At 29.5% G+C, this 16,900-nt stretch overlaps 1 protein-coding gene across 8 annotated transcripts in view; it reads right to left on the minus strand.

Annotated features, from left to right (window-relative positions):
• Positions 1-16,900, minus strand: part of Oatp30B (Organic anion transporting polypeptide 30B) — a 208,906-nt gene that overhangs the window by 134,192 nt on the left and 57,814 nt on the right. For 7 of the 8 annotated variants that reach the window (XM_075379165.1, XM_075379174.1, XM_075379159.1 and 4 more), the window contains one exon: positions 14,001-14,035. The exons of the other annotated variant lie outside the window; for it this stretch is intronic. The gene's annotated coding sequence lies outside the window, so the exon portion shown is untranslated. The remainder of the gene's footprint in view (positions 1-14,000; positions 14,036-16,900) is intronic. 8 annotated transcript variants of the gene reach the window in all.

Below are 16,900 nucleotides of genomic sequence, written 5' to 3' on the forward strand. Positions count from 1 at the left end.
ACCATGCGTGTATCGACCAATAGAAGAATCATTCTACGTAACTTGCCAAGAGTCAAAACCTTGGTCTTCAATTTCTCGCATACACCTAGAAGTAGGAAAGCCTCCCTTCTTCGAAACATACCGCTTGCTACGTTCCGTTCTAGGCTGCTACAGCTAAGAGGTGGCCACTTTCGGACTAGCGCCCATAACGCTCCATATATATATATATATATATATATATATATGGCTAGAGGCCATATATATATAAAATCTGGAAGGCAGATATAAGTTTCAGTTATCTGATATATCTATCAAATTATTAAACTAAAGTAAAAAAAAAAGAGTAAAATAAAGTAATTTTTCAACGTGATGTGTCGCTTATCTGGGATGGGCCGGTCAACTCCAGGCAACACACGAGGGTGCAAATCAGGCAACTTTACCACATAACTGAAAATGAGTGTCAAACCTTAACCTCAAAATAAATTGCAAGAAACAATGTTATCACTTTACAGCTAAGTACTTTCTAATTGTCTAATTCTATGCCATATTTCTTAGGGTAAGAACTATATTCCCGCCTATCTAAGCAACTACTGTTGATAACTAAACTTTTAAAGATTTCCTTAATTATCAAGTTACTATGATAGTCCAACGTAAGCGCCCGTCCAATCCAAACAACTTTCTTCTATTTATTAATGTACATTACTACTACCATTCATAATAAAAATTACATAAGGAAATCTAAATCATGTAATGATTCTAATATTACTTTAAGTATTTTAATCTGACAAGAAATATTATGTGGTTAGAGAAATTTTACGAAATGGTGAGCTTACAAACGTTCAAAACGTCCAGCGTAGTCTACTAGTAGTTAAAACATTTTCTAATAATATTCCATCGCATCCTCTTTTCCTTCACTCGAATGTTACTTTCCGAGAGAACGACCTTAATATTAAAAAATCTCTTATATTCACTTTTACCACATTTGTGGTAAAAAGTTTTACCACCTTTGATGATCGCAAGTTGCTGCTATTACATTCTAAATTTACGCTTTTTTCCCCATATGCTTGTTGGACTTATATGCTTGTTGGGTGACAACCTATTCGTATACCGGGTGGCTGAAAAGAAACTTACACCCAGTCAACTTTCTTTATAACTGAATAACTTAGGATGCGGTTTCCGGCATTCTTGCTTGTACCGAGAGACTACTACAATGAAAGTATATTTCACTCTTTTTGAATTTTGGGAGGCGGCGGTGAGGGGCAACTCTAAAATCCCAAACGGGACCAATGGTCGTTTAAAACATAATTTTGAAGAAGTCGATGAGATGAGGAAGATGACAATTTTAAAACTAAATTCTGATCGCCCAATCCAAATTGGGGTCCAACAATGTGTTGGCCTGTGATACACTGTGTTAACGGTCTTTGCAAGACAAGTAAAACCGTATCAAAGGAATTAATTTCTTACTATTTAAACCAAAATGACGATCACAAATGGCATAACTTTAATTAAAAATTGAAAAAAATTAATTACTAAATTCTTTCTTGTACTTCTTTTAATGAAAGTTACAGTTTTGAAGAATATTATTTATTTTAAGTAAATAACAGTTTGTAATTTAATTACTTTTTCAAGTGTAATTAATTTTTTCTTTTATTTAAAAAAAATTCCTAAGCTCATAAATTAAAAATACCGCCTAATAAAACTATTTCAGTTAAAAAATGTTATTGTTATTTATATGTAAATAAATAAAATTCAACCTTACCAACAATTAGTACGCGTTTTCTTTTCTAACATTTTCGGTGTTTCACCCAACCTCGGGAAACGTTATTCTTCAATTTCTGATCATTAAAATTAAATTATGTGTAATGTAAATTTATAAAATGTTAAAATCACAACAACTGGTCCTCATAATATAAGGTTAATCATGTCTGTTATGTAAGAAGGACGCAGTTTTTATGAATATTAGTTAAGCATCCGGATAATTATAACTATTTGTTGAAATAAAATATCGTCCTCGAATCTGGTCTGTTCATTTATTAATTTACTGTTATAATAGTGTTTATTGAATTTTTCGAGGATACTGGTTTTATAAAAGTCGTTCAAAATATCTAAATTTTAATAAAATTATCAGGATTGTAGTTGTGTTTATTTTGTAGTATGTATGTAGCATAATTTGATTTATCAAAGTATCCTTTCTTTATATTGTTAATATGCTCTTCGGCTTTAAAAGAAAAAGAACGGTTAGTCATACCTATACATTCTTAATGGCAGCATTCACATTTTAAACTATAGACTCCTTGTTTATCTAAGATATTTATATTTTTGGAGTATGATCGTTATTGTTTATAAAAATTATTATTTTATTGTTGGTAGTGTATGTTGTCTTTAGATTACAAGTTTTATATATTTTAACAAAATATTTATAAAATGGGTTAAATGGTCATTATGTGATAATTTTATGTTGTCTTTTATATATATTCTATTTTTAATTTTAAAGTACAATTTATTGATCGGTTGTTCATTGTAAACTTTTAATACTGCTCTATTCTTTATAATGTTTATTTCGGAATTTAGTCTTAAATTGTTGTGTCTGAGATATTTAACAGCTCTGTAGATTAAATAATTAAAAGCTGTCTTTTCTGACTCCATGGATGAGATGAATTAGCTTGTATTAGATTTTTATGTTTCAATATATATTGATTTCTAAAGTATTATTATTAAAACGTTTTCAATGATCACATCTAAATAATTAATATTACTATTATTGTTAATTTCATGATATATTGTGAAATTGATATGGTGATTTATTGAATTAATTTTTTTTTTAAATTATTTATGTCATTATCTGTATTTTGATTAAAAATAATTAAAATATGATCAACGTATTTTTTATATAAAAGGATTTGGTAATTTTTTTTTAAATGTTAGGTAAAAATGTATTTTCAACCTCATCCGTATAAATAATCTGCCTTGATGGCTGAGAGGGGTGAAAGTCTTTTTCTTGCTGGTAATATTTATTGTTGAATATAAAGCAGTTACAATTACAGTATAGTTTAAGTATATCGGTTATTTCATTTATCCATTGAATATGTAAATTTGATTTAAATAATCGGTTGTATAAAATGTTTACAGTTAATTTTGTATCAATATTAGTGTACGTATCTTTTATATCCAGGATTATGAGTCCAGCTGATTTGTTTATTTTAACTTTATCAGTGATATTTATTAGTGCATTTTCTTTCAATTTTCCTTCCAAGTTTTTCTTCAGTTTTTTAGCTATAAATTTGCTCAGTTGATATGTGGGCGAATTGATGAAATTTATGAGCGGACGTATTGGAAAGTCTTCTTTATGTATTTTGGGTAAGGCTTTGAATGTGGTGGCGAGAGCTTAAATTAAATTTTGGTTTATTATGGCAATCCGTAAAAATGTATTTGCATTTATTAATTTTATATGATATCTTTTTTTAATTTTTGTGGTAGGATCCTTTATTTCTTTAAAATTATTATCATTTATGAATCGATTTGCTTTTTCAATATATACTTCATTGTGAATTACGACAGAGTATTTATTTTATCAGATTTTATAATGAAGGAATTGTTATTTTTTAGTTTAGGTTTTATATTTTTACAAATATTAAAATTATTATAATTACCGTGTTTATACTTATATCCCAAATGTTTTTTTTATTTTTAATGTTATCTATATTTGGACGAATTGATTCGTAATATTATTTTCATCATCTTTATTACTGATTTCAATGTCTACTACGGTTTGTTTCATGATTTTATTTTTATTTATAGTAGGTAGATTAAATTAATATGCATTTTTTATAACATTTAGTTCTTCTTCACTGAAATTAATCTTTAAATTTATCTTAGTTGTATTAATAACATTATCTCCAAAGTATACATTTGATTAGATGTATTGTGTACTTGTTTCTCGTTTGTTTTAATCTGTTTATCAATCAAGTTACAAGATTTCCAGTTCATTTTTGTTTACTTACCGTTCATTATGGTGTTAATGTTGAAATCAGTAATTCTTAATAATTCTTGAAAAGTAACATAACCCGATTCATACATTAGATCCGACTGCAAAATATATAATTTAATATTAAAATATTGTTTTTTATTATATAATATTTTAATTTAATTTTTTAACCAAATTAGTTGGCTTTCATTTTTTATAATTTGAGCTGCTTGGATTTGAGATTTAATATTAACATTAATGTATTTTGATATTGTATAATATTAAGACATGTTATATAAACAGTTTTTATTATATGTTTGTTTATGTATTAAATGTTTACAATGAACAACCGATCAATAAATTGTACTTTAAAATTAAAAATAGAATATATATAAAAGACAACATAAAATTATCACATAATGACCATTTAACCCATTTTATAAATATTTTGTTAAAATATATAAAACTTGTAATCTAAAGACAACATACACTACCAACAATAAAATAATAATTTTTATAAACAATAACGATCATACTCCAAAAATATAAATATCTTAGATAAACAAGGAGTCTATAGTTTAAAATGTGAATGCTGCCATTAAGAATGTATAGGTATGACTAACCGTTCTTTTTCTTTTAAAGCCGAAGAGCATATTAACAATATAAAGAAAGGATACTTTGATAAATCAAATTATGCTACATACATACTACAAAATAAACACAACTACAATCCTGATAATTTTATTAAAATTTAGATATTTTGAACGACTTTTATAAAACCAGTATCCTCGAAAAATTCAATAAACACTACTATAACAGTAAATTAATAAATGAACAGACCAGATTCGAGGACGATATTTTATTTAAACAAATAATTAATAATTATCAGGATGCTTAAACTGTCTCCCTCCAACAACTAATATTCATAACTGCGTCCTTCTTACATAACAGACATGCCTAACTTTATACTAAGACGATCAGTTGTGATTTTAACATTTTTTAAATTTACATTTTACATGATTTAATTTTAATGATCAGAAATTGAAGAATAACGTTTCCCGAGTTTGGGTGAAAGACCGAAAATGTTAGAAAAGAAAACGCAGACGAATTGTTGATAAAGTTAAATTTCATTTATTTATATATAAATAATATTATATACCAACTGCGCCATGTGTAAAAAACTTATTGTTATTGTTTCTAATCTCATATTCAATGTTAAAACCTTTTTTTGGCCTGCCTGTTCTTCGTAAAGTTTTTTATCGTCTAAAAACTACAAGTGCGTTGAAAATTTTATATCATATTTCTGACTGCGATCCTGGAAATTGTACGATTAGGATGAAGCGCATTAATTACACTAACTGTTTTTTTTGTACGTTTTTATTTCTCCAAATAAAAATGATTTCTACTCTTCTTGAATAGAAAAAACATTGGTTTTACCCAAGTGTTTTTTCGTAGATTGTGGTTTTTTAACTAACTTCAAAAACAAAAGCAGGTTTATAAGTCAGGTTGCACTTTTTTACTACAAATTAATTTTTTTTAAATCTTGAATTTTTTAATCTTTTTTACCTTTTTTTCTTGACCTTTATAATTCAGACCTTTTTAAGTTTCACACTCCATAAAAAAGGATGGTGCATGGGTCTTTTTGTTTGTTGTACGCTCTCACATTTTTACTTCCTTGTATGAAGTAAAGGAAGTATTATAATCGCGAAAAATTACGGTTTTCAGATTTCAACGGAAATATCCATTTTGACCATCCTGAATCCAATCCAGTTTCGGCGTGACGTCTGTACGTACGTATTTATCTCGCATAACTCAAAAACTATTAACCGTAGGATGTTGAAATTTTGGATTTAGGACTGTTGTAATATTTAGTTGGGCACCTCCCCTTTTGACTGCAATCGATTGAACCAATTGAACCAAAAGTACCCAAAATCCAAAAAAAATTGGATTTTGGACTTTTTTTAACTACAGTAAGCCGTCATTAAGAGTTTTTCAACTATATATCATAAGCGGTACTTAGTTCCATTAGTTCCAGAGTTATAGGCAGATAAAACTTTAATTAGTGAAATATTTGGATCTTACAAGGAGAAGGCACATCGGTAAAAATCCTTCTTCATCTCCTTTTTTTTAACTTTTTTTTAGTTTGAATATATATCGATTTATTAACAATCAATAACCTCTGATTGTAAAAACGTTTTACAATAAATAATAATTCAATAATAAAAAAAAAAAAAATATGAAAAATATCATTAGTAAACGAAATAAAATTTTACTTTTCTTTTTAAAAAAATTTGTACATGTAATTTAATAGGCGTACAAGTAAGTCAGGTGGTGTCCACGTCACATTTTTATTTTAGCTACTATTGGCGCATAGCAAACCAATGGTGATGCGCCGGGCGGCTTTGCGTAGCGCACAAACGATTCATTCGTTCGAACCATTTATACTTCTCGTACGATTCATTCGTTCAAACGATTTATATACTTTTTGATACGAACAAAAAAAGTTTATCTAAAACTATACTTGTGTTCTGGGAATAAAAAAGGAAAACTCTGGGCCCTTAGAGCAGCGTTAAAAAATCACAACTCAAGAGCCAGCTAAAAATATTCAGGATTTTGAAACTTTTCTTTCAAAAAGTTTTTGTTGTTGTTAGTACGCTGAATTCATGAACGTTATTCAGTTACAACTGGCAAAAAATTTAACAAATTCATGTGTTACGAAACATAAACCATGTAACATTTTCGCGGCGGGTTGTAGGCCCGTCTTTTTCCTAGTACTAATAAAAATAAAAAAAACACAAAACTTCATTCATTAGTTTAACACTAATGGAGTTACACTTTAACATCTATTAGCTACTAGGAATGTTGAAAAATGTAACTTACCTTTAATTGTTGGCAAGCTGTTGAAATTGCTAAGTTATGAAATAAATGTTATTTTTTTAAATGTTAAAAAAACGAGTAAATGAATTATTTAATTATTTTTAAATTCAAGACCCAAAAAATGTAAATGAGAAGTTTTTATTTTTTTTTCAATTTTTAATTAACGTAATGACATTTAAGATCGCCATTTTGGTGTAAATAATAAGAAATTAATTTTTTTGATACGGTTTTCCTTGTGTCGCAAAGACCTTTAAAACATGGGTATCACATGAACATATGTCCCATTAGAAACTATTGAGCTCTAGTTCTAGCTATCTGAAATAAACACATTGTTGGCCGTCATTTTGGATTGGGCGATAAGAATTTATTTAAAATTGTATCATTTTTCTCGTCTCATCCACCTCTATAAAACTATGTAACAAACGACCACTGGCCCCGTTTGAAATTTTTGAGTCGCCCCTCACCTTCGCCGCTCAAAAATCAAAAAGAGCGAAATATAAGTTCATTGAAGTAGCCTCTCGGTACAAGGAAGAATGCCGTAGACCGCACTCAGTTATCTCAATTATAAAAAAAGTTAAAGGGGAGTGTCAGATATTTTTCAGCCACCCGGTATATATATTTAATTATTTTTACAGTTAATTTTAAATGATTAATTGTATATACACAGTAATTAATCCATAATATTATCGATTAGGAGTGCTGTATACCATCAGTAGGTTTCAATGTTTCATAACAAAGTTTTTGTTAACTTCCTTTAATTATTATTATTCAGAAATATTCATATTCTATTTTATTTTTATGCTTTTAAATCTGGGAGAGGAAAAGAGGTTTGAGCGGTCGATTGTGCCTCTGTAAATAAAAATACGAAAACACCGATTTTCATGAGATGTATCAATTCTCTCATATGCGTGTGTGACACTCGCAGACGATTTGGGAAAGATACGTGGTGAACTGAAAATTTTCTGAAAATATTAAACAAAGCCGTCAAATCTCATGACTGCAGCATAAAATAAAATTTTTTACATAGTATCGAAACAAAAATATGAATGAAAAATAGTTGTCAAAAATGAGAAAAGAAATGAATAATTTAACAGAAATAATTTCGTTAATTAACCTAATTTTGACAACAATGATAAATTTAAGATTTAAATTAAGATTTTTAATAAATATATATAATTCTATTCAAAAAAAAGTTATTAAATCTTAAATCTATTGAATCACTAGAAATGGTTTTGTAAAATAACACACTCCGATACGAAAAAAATCTGATTAGTGGACAACACATCATTTCCTTGTACGCCTATTAAATTACATATTCAAATATTTTTAAAATTAAAACATAAAATTTTATTTCATTAATAACTACTGATATTTTTTTTTTCTATTGTTATAATTAAATTATTATTTATTGTAATTTTTTTTACAATCAGAGGTTAATAATAATTAATAAATCAATATATTCAATTAAAAAAAAGGTTAAAAAAATAAGAATTGAACCGATGTGCCTTCCCCGTGTAATATCCAAATATGTCATTAATTAAAATTTCATTTGACTATAACTTTGGAACCAATGAAAATAAGTACCACTTATAGATCGTTGAAAGGATCTCAATGAGAGCTTATTACTACAGTTAAGAAAACAAATCAAAATTTCTTATATTTTGGGCTTTTTTGTACATTTTTGGTCTAGTTGATTGCAATCAAAAACGGAGGTACACAACTAGAAGTTACAACAACCTTATAACTAAAATTTCAACATCCTACGGCTAATTGTTTTTGAGTTATGCGAGATACATACGTACGTATGTACAAACGTCACGCCGAAACTAGTAAAAATGGATTCACGGATGGTCAAAATGGATATTTCCGTTGAAATCTGAAAACCGAAATTTTTCGCGATCAAAATATTACTTCGTACAAGGAAGTAAAAAGGAAACAAAATAAATCTCATATTATAAACTAAATTACATAATTAAAAGGGTTATGTTGGACAAAAAGAATGTTTTTTCCTCTCGAATTAAGATTTTTGAGGACAATCATCTCATCACCTTCTTACAAGCATGGCTTCACCAACCAGTCAATATGACACTGTAAAAACGCTTTGAATCAATCAGCTGGATTTTTATTTAGAAAAAAAACGCGATTCTGTTACATTAAACACTTTATACTTTTGTCATGTTTAACGTAATCTGCTTCATAAATACAATAAAAAATCTAGGGCTTATTTTACTCCCCGATAATTTTTCGGTAACTTACAGGATACATTTTTACTAACGAATTATATGCTTTCTAAAACTTTTAATAAAAACTAAAGGAAATACCCTCTTTTACTTATTTTTAATCAAATACTTCACCCCAGAGTAAAACATACACAGTAAGTTCTAAGAATATCTCCTATAAATACCTAATTATTAATATTAGGCATTTTCTCATTGTCATCGTCATTTAGACGTTTCTGAATCAACGGTTCTCCAGCTAGAGGCCATTTTTCAACTATTATGTAATTCAGAATTATTTTTATTATTAAAATAGGCCGGTATGTTGGTTTTTTAAAGCTGAAATATAATTTGTGTAACATGATCTTGTATATAACCTCTTGGATATGGAGCCCGAGACGAGGGAAAATAGACGCAAGACAGGCTACTATTTATACCTAATCTTCAGTAATTCCTACAGGTTTTTACCGAAGTTAGACTTCGGTGTAGTCATTTCTCGCTACTGTTTAACGCTTAAAATAATTTTAAGCGGTTTGGCGTGAACTAAAAGATCAGTTAACCGATTATTATTTCTGTTTAATTAATGTCAGGAATTTCTAAGCACACTGTACTCTATCCTTCATTTCCGCATTCATTGTACTCAATCCTTCATTACCCCAGTGAATCTATTCCAGTTCCCAATCTCCTGAAAACGTGTTTCGTCAAAACATTAATGAAGAGGTGAACATTATGGAACACAATCACGCTTCAGACTGTGGATGACAAACAGAGCCACATTTCAAATCACAAGGTGAACCATATGTCTTGGAAGAGAATTAGACTTACCAAAAAAACCTTTAGCCTTACGATCACAAGGCTGGAATTTACTTTTTAAAAAAAATACAAAAATGTCGGGCTAAAGAAGACGACAAAAAGATTTTTCTCAATAGTTTGACGAAGAAAATTACTTAATTTACAGTACAAAAATATTGATGAACTTATGTTACATTTAGGGCAACTTAATAAAACTGTGAAGTGGCGCCTTTTCAATAATTCCTCCAAGTATAGCTTAAAGGCAGTTCTGCTTCACAATACTGTAGTAATAAACACCCTTCTATACCAATCTTTTATGAAATTAATATGAAAGAAACATTAGATGTTTTAAAAACTGTTATTGAAAGATTTTATAAAAATCATAGTTGGAACATGTGCGGAGATTTTAAAAAATAGCTTTTTTTTACGCGTGCAGTTAGGGTAAACAAAATACTGTTTTATTTATGAATGGGACTGTTGAGCTAGGGATAAACCAAACAGTGGAAGAAACGTGAGAAATTAATTCCTGGTGAAAAAAAACATTATTCAAGAACTTTGGTTAAACCAAAAAAAATGATTTCAACGCCTCTACATATCAAACTGGGATTAACATAAAGATTTGTCAAAAGCTATGAAGAAGGGCAGACAAGGATTCCTATGCATAAGGCAGAAATTCCCGAAAGTAAGTGAAGCAAAAATTAAAGAAGGGATTTTGAATTTTTGTTGGTCCACAAATAAGGGAACTTGTCGAAGAGTGTTTGTTAAAAGTTAAAAAAAGTTAATTATATTAACTTTTTATGGACCTTGAATGTTCAATTTCTATTGATGGTGAGAGAAAGATTTTTTTACAGAATTATAATCTACGCAAAAAAAATTCAGAAAAAAGTATCATAGTGAAACAAACAATAAGAATGTTTTATTTTGTAAACTAGCTGTAATCTACACCGCTACGTAAAGATACAGAATTTGTTGTTATTGGTTTGTTTGTCCGGCATAATAAAAGGAATCACATTCCGATATGAAAATTTCTGTTATTATTTAAAAGCTTATTTCTTCCAGAATGATAAGAGATTTTCAGAAATTATGAATTCCCATCTCTCTTTTGATCTTCCTCTTCCGATACTAATTTTAAGGTATCCTAATTAGGAAACCTGATGATCATACTGATACTAATCTTAGAGTCTGACTTTTCGGGTCCAAGAGCGGATCATCATGAGATTATTAAGGTCGTTAACTTTCGCAATCCCCCTAATACGGGTAAAAATTGAAATACTGCAATATTTGATATTGTTTTCAAAAGAAGTCCACTTTCAAAGACAACTATAAACGTTAGTTGTTTTAAAAAGTGTTTCAGGTCTTCTTGCACCTGAGACTTCCACCCTATGTAACTCCAGGAATTAAAAGAATAGTTCTACACAAACCATCTCAAAAAATAGATTAATAAAACTATTAATACATTGCCGGCCAAAGAACCTCAACAGTAAGTTCGGAACCTGCTTTACCTCCTCACTAAATACATTTGCACCGTAAATTAATAAAAATAAAAATATTGTGATACTCAAATCGTAAGAAACTTAATTACATTCAAATGCGCAGACGTCCTTGCCCTACATACTCTCCAGCCTCGTAATTAACGTACATTGAATATGGTGACATTCAAAGCTGTATATTTTAAGATGCCTTCAGGGACAAGAAAAAATCTTAACGTAATTCGAGGGGTTCAGGCCCTTCTCGTTACCGACCTCACTCTAACCTTCTTAATAAACGAAAATGAAAATATTTAAAAAAAGATTTCTACACGCAAGAAAAAGTAAAACCAAAAGATATTTGTATTAACATTTAGACCTCTTGTTCTCCAGTATTCTAGCCTCCTAATCCATTCGATTAACAAAAAATTAAATATCGTGATTTTCGAACCGTCCTTTAGGAATAAATAAAAAGAAAAGATAAAATCCACAGTGTTAAAATGTTTAGGAACATCTTCCTTTAATAAAAAACACGTCCTTCCTTTAATAAAACCTTCCTTTAATAAAAAACAACATCCTTCACAAGATCTTTATTTGCTTTGCTAAATTCTGACCAAACAACTTTTTTTGCACGTCAAAAAAGAATTTAATCAAAATTGCGGTTTGTAGCGATTACTTATTTTATTATTTTTTTTTGGGGGGGGGGAATAATATTATCTCTCTAATGAGTAGTATATGATCACCTCCAGAAGGGTGAAACCGAGTAATCCCACTGTTAAATAAATTAATAAATAATTCTGTATGCTCGGTCGGTTGTTTAAGCGTGTACCAAATGAATTTCCTATGTTTACTATAACTATATTGTACAAAATATTCAACAATATTATGAAGCACAGAGGTCTTGAGTTTTAGCTAAATATAAACATCTAGCGTAATCTAATTCTATAAATAATGTAATAAATAATGACTGATCATAGCTAAGTCCGTTTTAACTCGACCTCTTGACATTTCATTTGTTGGCGTGACTAACGCAGTTACGCTCAAAAGCGGTTACCGATTTTTATGAAATTTTTACAATAAGGTTTTTTTGTTAGACAGAACGTGTTTGTAATGATTTTTCATAAAATTTTCCATTTTAAAATGGAGGCCTGTTCAGCTATGGAAAGAGTGACGGCTATTAGCTGTCACTAACGAGACACTGGTGAGTGTCATTTTTGTTTCTAAAACGTAATCAGTACAGTTTCATAAAATTTGTCATATGGAATTATGAACGAGACATCTTTATAAAATAAACATTCATTCGTCGATACTATTAAAATCAAAAAGCACACACATACATAATACTAGAATAATAAGAAACTAATAATATTATAATAATAACGAGAATAACAATACTAGAATTAACAATAAATAAAAATAATTAATAATTAATAGAATTGAACGTAAAGTGGGAACATGAAAACAGGCACAAAATTACATCAATTTTCTGCCATAACTCGGATTTTTGTCAACCGATTTTAAAAGATAAAATGTTTTTTTTTTCAAAATAAAGGGCTTTATATTTTAGCAAAAACATAAATTTTGATAAAACTAATATTTACGGAGATATAACGGATTGAAAAATAAAATGGCCGTCATTTTATAATTTGCGAAGAAATTTAATTCCTGATTTTTTACTAATTTAAAAACTTTATTAACAAGACGCTTACCAAGTACTAATGTGATTCCTCTAACCGAACTTTAGATATAAATTTTTATATAAAAACAGCAAAATGGCTGACAGCTGGAGAAAGGAGAAATCGCCATTTTTCCTAAGGATACTTTTTGTTTAATTTTACAAGTAGAATCCGAAAAAGTATAGCCAGCCCACCATTTTAAAAACATTCTGTGTATACATTAAGCGTCCTGTTAATACATTGCCGGCCAAAGAACCTCAACAGTAAGTTCGGAACCTGCTTTACCTGCAGCCTCACTAAATACCTTTGTAGTCTAAATTAATAAAAATTAAAATATTGTGATATTCAATAGACGGTTCATTAGACGGAACGTATTTGTAATAATGTTTAATAAAATTTTCCGTTTTAAAATGGAGGCCTGTTCACCTATAGAAAGAGCGACGGCTACATATACATATACATATATATATATATATATATATATATATATATATATGAATATTAATTTAAATGTGAAATTTATTTAAGTTTATTTTCCTCTTGACTGAATATAATTAAATATAATAAGGCATATTTTTCTTAAAAATATTACCTTTATTAATTTTTGGGTTAGCCAATCAACTATACAAACTTATAAATTAAATACACAACGTTTCACTTCGAATTCTCTAAGCTTCCTCAGGTGACAATACACACTCATACAAACATCATAAAAAATTCTCTTACATATTAAGAAATTAACTAGTCTACCCATCCTACCGATTGTTAGTTTTGTTAAATAAATTACAAACATGTAAATTTTTATTTGCCACAAAGATAAATTCGATAATTAACACAGACTATAAAAAAAGGCGGTTGATATTTTAAATTAGGCTAGACGACCTCCTGTTAATCCCCTTAGTCATCAACTGAACGAAATCAGAAAAATTATAAATAAATGAGATCAAAACAAGAGTGTACAACGTTTACATGTATTTAAGCAATAAGACAGTGCGTTAATTATTAAATTACATACCGCGTGGCTACTTACCATTAGACTACATTAACGGCCAAACCAGCACCATCCTGCAACGAAAATGAAAATTAATCTGTAATTATTAGCATTAATTATGCGACCTACAACATTCTGCAATTATTATATTAAACTAAGCACAGAAGCATTGAAAAGTACTTAATTGAGTTTGATTACTTTAAAAGCCGCAAGCAGATAACGCCTACTTATCGACATAAATTTTAATTTTCAGACTTTCACAAAACATTGATTCTAGGCAAAAAGAGCAAAATAAATAATTTATAAAATTCTACAAAGAAATCCGTACTTCGTAAATGAAAAATATAACGATAATAAATTTACGATCACCCGGGTTCTAAAGGAAATGCAGCTTGTATACGTTTACACACGTAGTCTTCGTCTATTTATCTAGTGACCCTGAACTAAGAAATAAAGAAAATAAGCGGTTCTCTGCGTAAGAGAACGGGTAAGTGAACGCGGGCGTTAAGGTGTGTCTAACTACTAACAATAAACGTCTACATATACCTTACGATAACAAAGTCTAATTGCAATCATTTCACATGAACGCGCTTCATATGACGACTGCACGTTATATAAAAAAAAAAACTGGAAAACCGTTGACACCCGTATTAGATTTATACCTGTTGTTTGTACCTTGCAGCGATAAATTTACTGTATCCGGTTATGGACCGAAGGGCTTATTTATAATTCATCTCCTTGACTTATTATCGCAAGGAAAAACGTTTCTCTAAGGAACAGCGTCGCCTACAATCGTCTATGAAGCTTCCGTTTTATAAAGTCGGAGAGCATGCTTAGCCAAAAAAATTTTTCACAGATATAAAGAATAATTTACTTAATAAAATGATTCGTATAATTCTAAGTTTAAGTTACGCATTTTCTCTTCGTTAAATAAACAAATACTACATTTCGTTCAATTCTTCAAATTACTACCATTACAAAATTTTTAGTTTTTAGATGAGACAAAACTAACTAAAAAATATTTATATTTAGATAAAAATTAATTTCAATCCATTTTAGATTTACAGTACCTAAGCGATGCCACAAAAGACAAAAGACATCCTAAATTTAAAGTAAGTATTCTATTAACTTCGAAAAGATCGCCGGAATGTAATAAAGTTTCTCATTCAACGATCAACGTTTTATACTAAAAATATGTATAATTCCAATCCGTCTCGCAAACTGCATACCGCACGAGCGTAAGATACTCGTTCACGGACCTAACATCTAGACATTGTTATATAATAGTTTAGCATTTAACACGTTGTTCAATGTAGTTTAAACCAAATTTTTAATTCTTAAAGATTTAAAACAAGACTACGTTTCTCAGCCAAGTTTTCTTTGATTTCTTACTGTTCTAAATAGATTCCTAACCAGAGAAATAAATGTTAATAATCTTCGTCTCTCCCGATGGTATCGCGAATAAATGTGCGACGCATATGGCAAAAGACAATACAGATTCGACTCGCTGCTAAAATAAAATAAAAATCTAAGATACATTTAAGTACGTACTCTGCTTTTCTGAGTACTGCAAATTATTAAAAACTAGCCATTCGGTGTATTGTAAGTATTTGGTTGTTCTCGAGTTCAAATTCTAGTAAGAGTCCAGATTTTTCACTAATCGTATAATTTTCTTTTTCTTAAAATATAAGAACAAAATTTTCCTAGGAAGTAGTACTTAATTTTTTAAATAACTAGTCGCCAGTTACTACTCGCATAATACAACACAATTCTTCCGTTTCGAAAAAGGACCTCATAATACTTGCGCTGCCGTTATTAATAAATAACCTAAGCGTCACAGCTTTCTGCCAATTTATTTAAAATTAGATAAAAGATTTTCATTAAAAACCCGTGCAGAATGTAATAAAATCAAAACCAATGAAAAGATTATAAGTGCAAAACGGTAGAGAATAAATCTTATTTAGTAACACGAGCAAAGGCAAAACTCTTATCCTCAAAGATTTAGTCGAGAAGGCAGCATTACCATTTTTATCTTTTTGCCGTCCCTGTCTTAATCTTAACAAATAAGTATTACTATAAAGATATAGCAAGACCGTGAAGGACGTCACTGAAGGAAGTTATGTCACATGAAACTCTTTATATTCTTATTTCCTTTCGTCTTTTTCATGTTCTTAAAGTTGTAGCAGCGTCTCGAGAAAAAGTGTGTGAAAGCGTTAAAATCGCTCGATAAAATACATGTATCTCTAAATTTAGAACAACATAACAGATTATGCTGGGTATGATTTTATTTCAGAATGAGAACATCGTGTGACAACAAGATAGCTAATAAATCAAAAGATTTATAAATAATAATTCTCGGGTAAATCGCTTATTCGCACACAGACACGCGTCAAACTAAGTTCAAACTACATTCGCAAATAAACTCTGCTAATGGACCGGCGGTACCGATGTGCGTCATTCAGTTTATCGGCGGTAAATTATCTGAACGCTTATTGGTGATCGCGATCGTACGGTCACCAATAAGCGAATTAAATTTCAGATAAAAAAACACAAATTTTTATCCGGAACATAAATTATAATATTTGTTTAGTATGTCGGCAACGGTACGGCTCTACCGTGCAGAAGGTTTCGGAGTTTAAAATATTATTTCCGTTCCCGAGGTACTTGGAGAAACAGTTCAAACATATACTTAGATTAATAAGGAAGTCATGGGACAACGAACAAAATTTTAGTGCACTCGAAGATTTACCGTAAAAGAAGTCAAAATGCGAAAAATATGTTTTATCGTAACAGCCAAAACTGATCGGAGAGTGCGGCCGCAGAATATAGTCGGGTTCGAAGGGCTCGTAGCGCTGCTGAATATTGGCGAATGAATTCGCTAAGTTTTTCTTTTAATTTGCTTATATTATAAATTTCAATAATGAATAAATTACAAACTT

Source organism: Lycorma delicatula, chromosome 1 (assembly GCF_047948215.1).
Source record: "Lycorma delicatula isolate Av1 chromosome 1, ASM4794821v1, whole genome shotgun sequence".
NCBI lineage: Eukaryota > Metazoa > Arthropoda > Insecta > Hemiptera > Fulgoridae > Lycorma > Lycorma delicatula.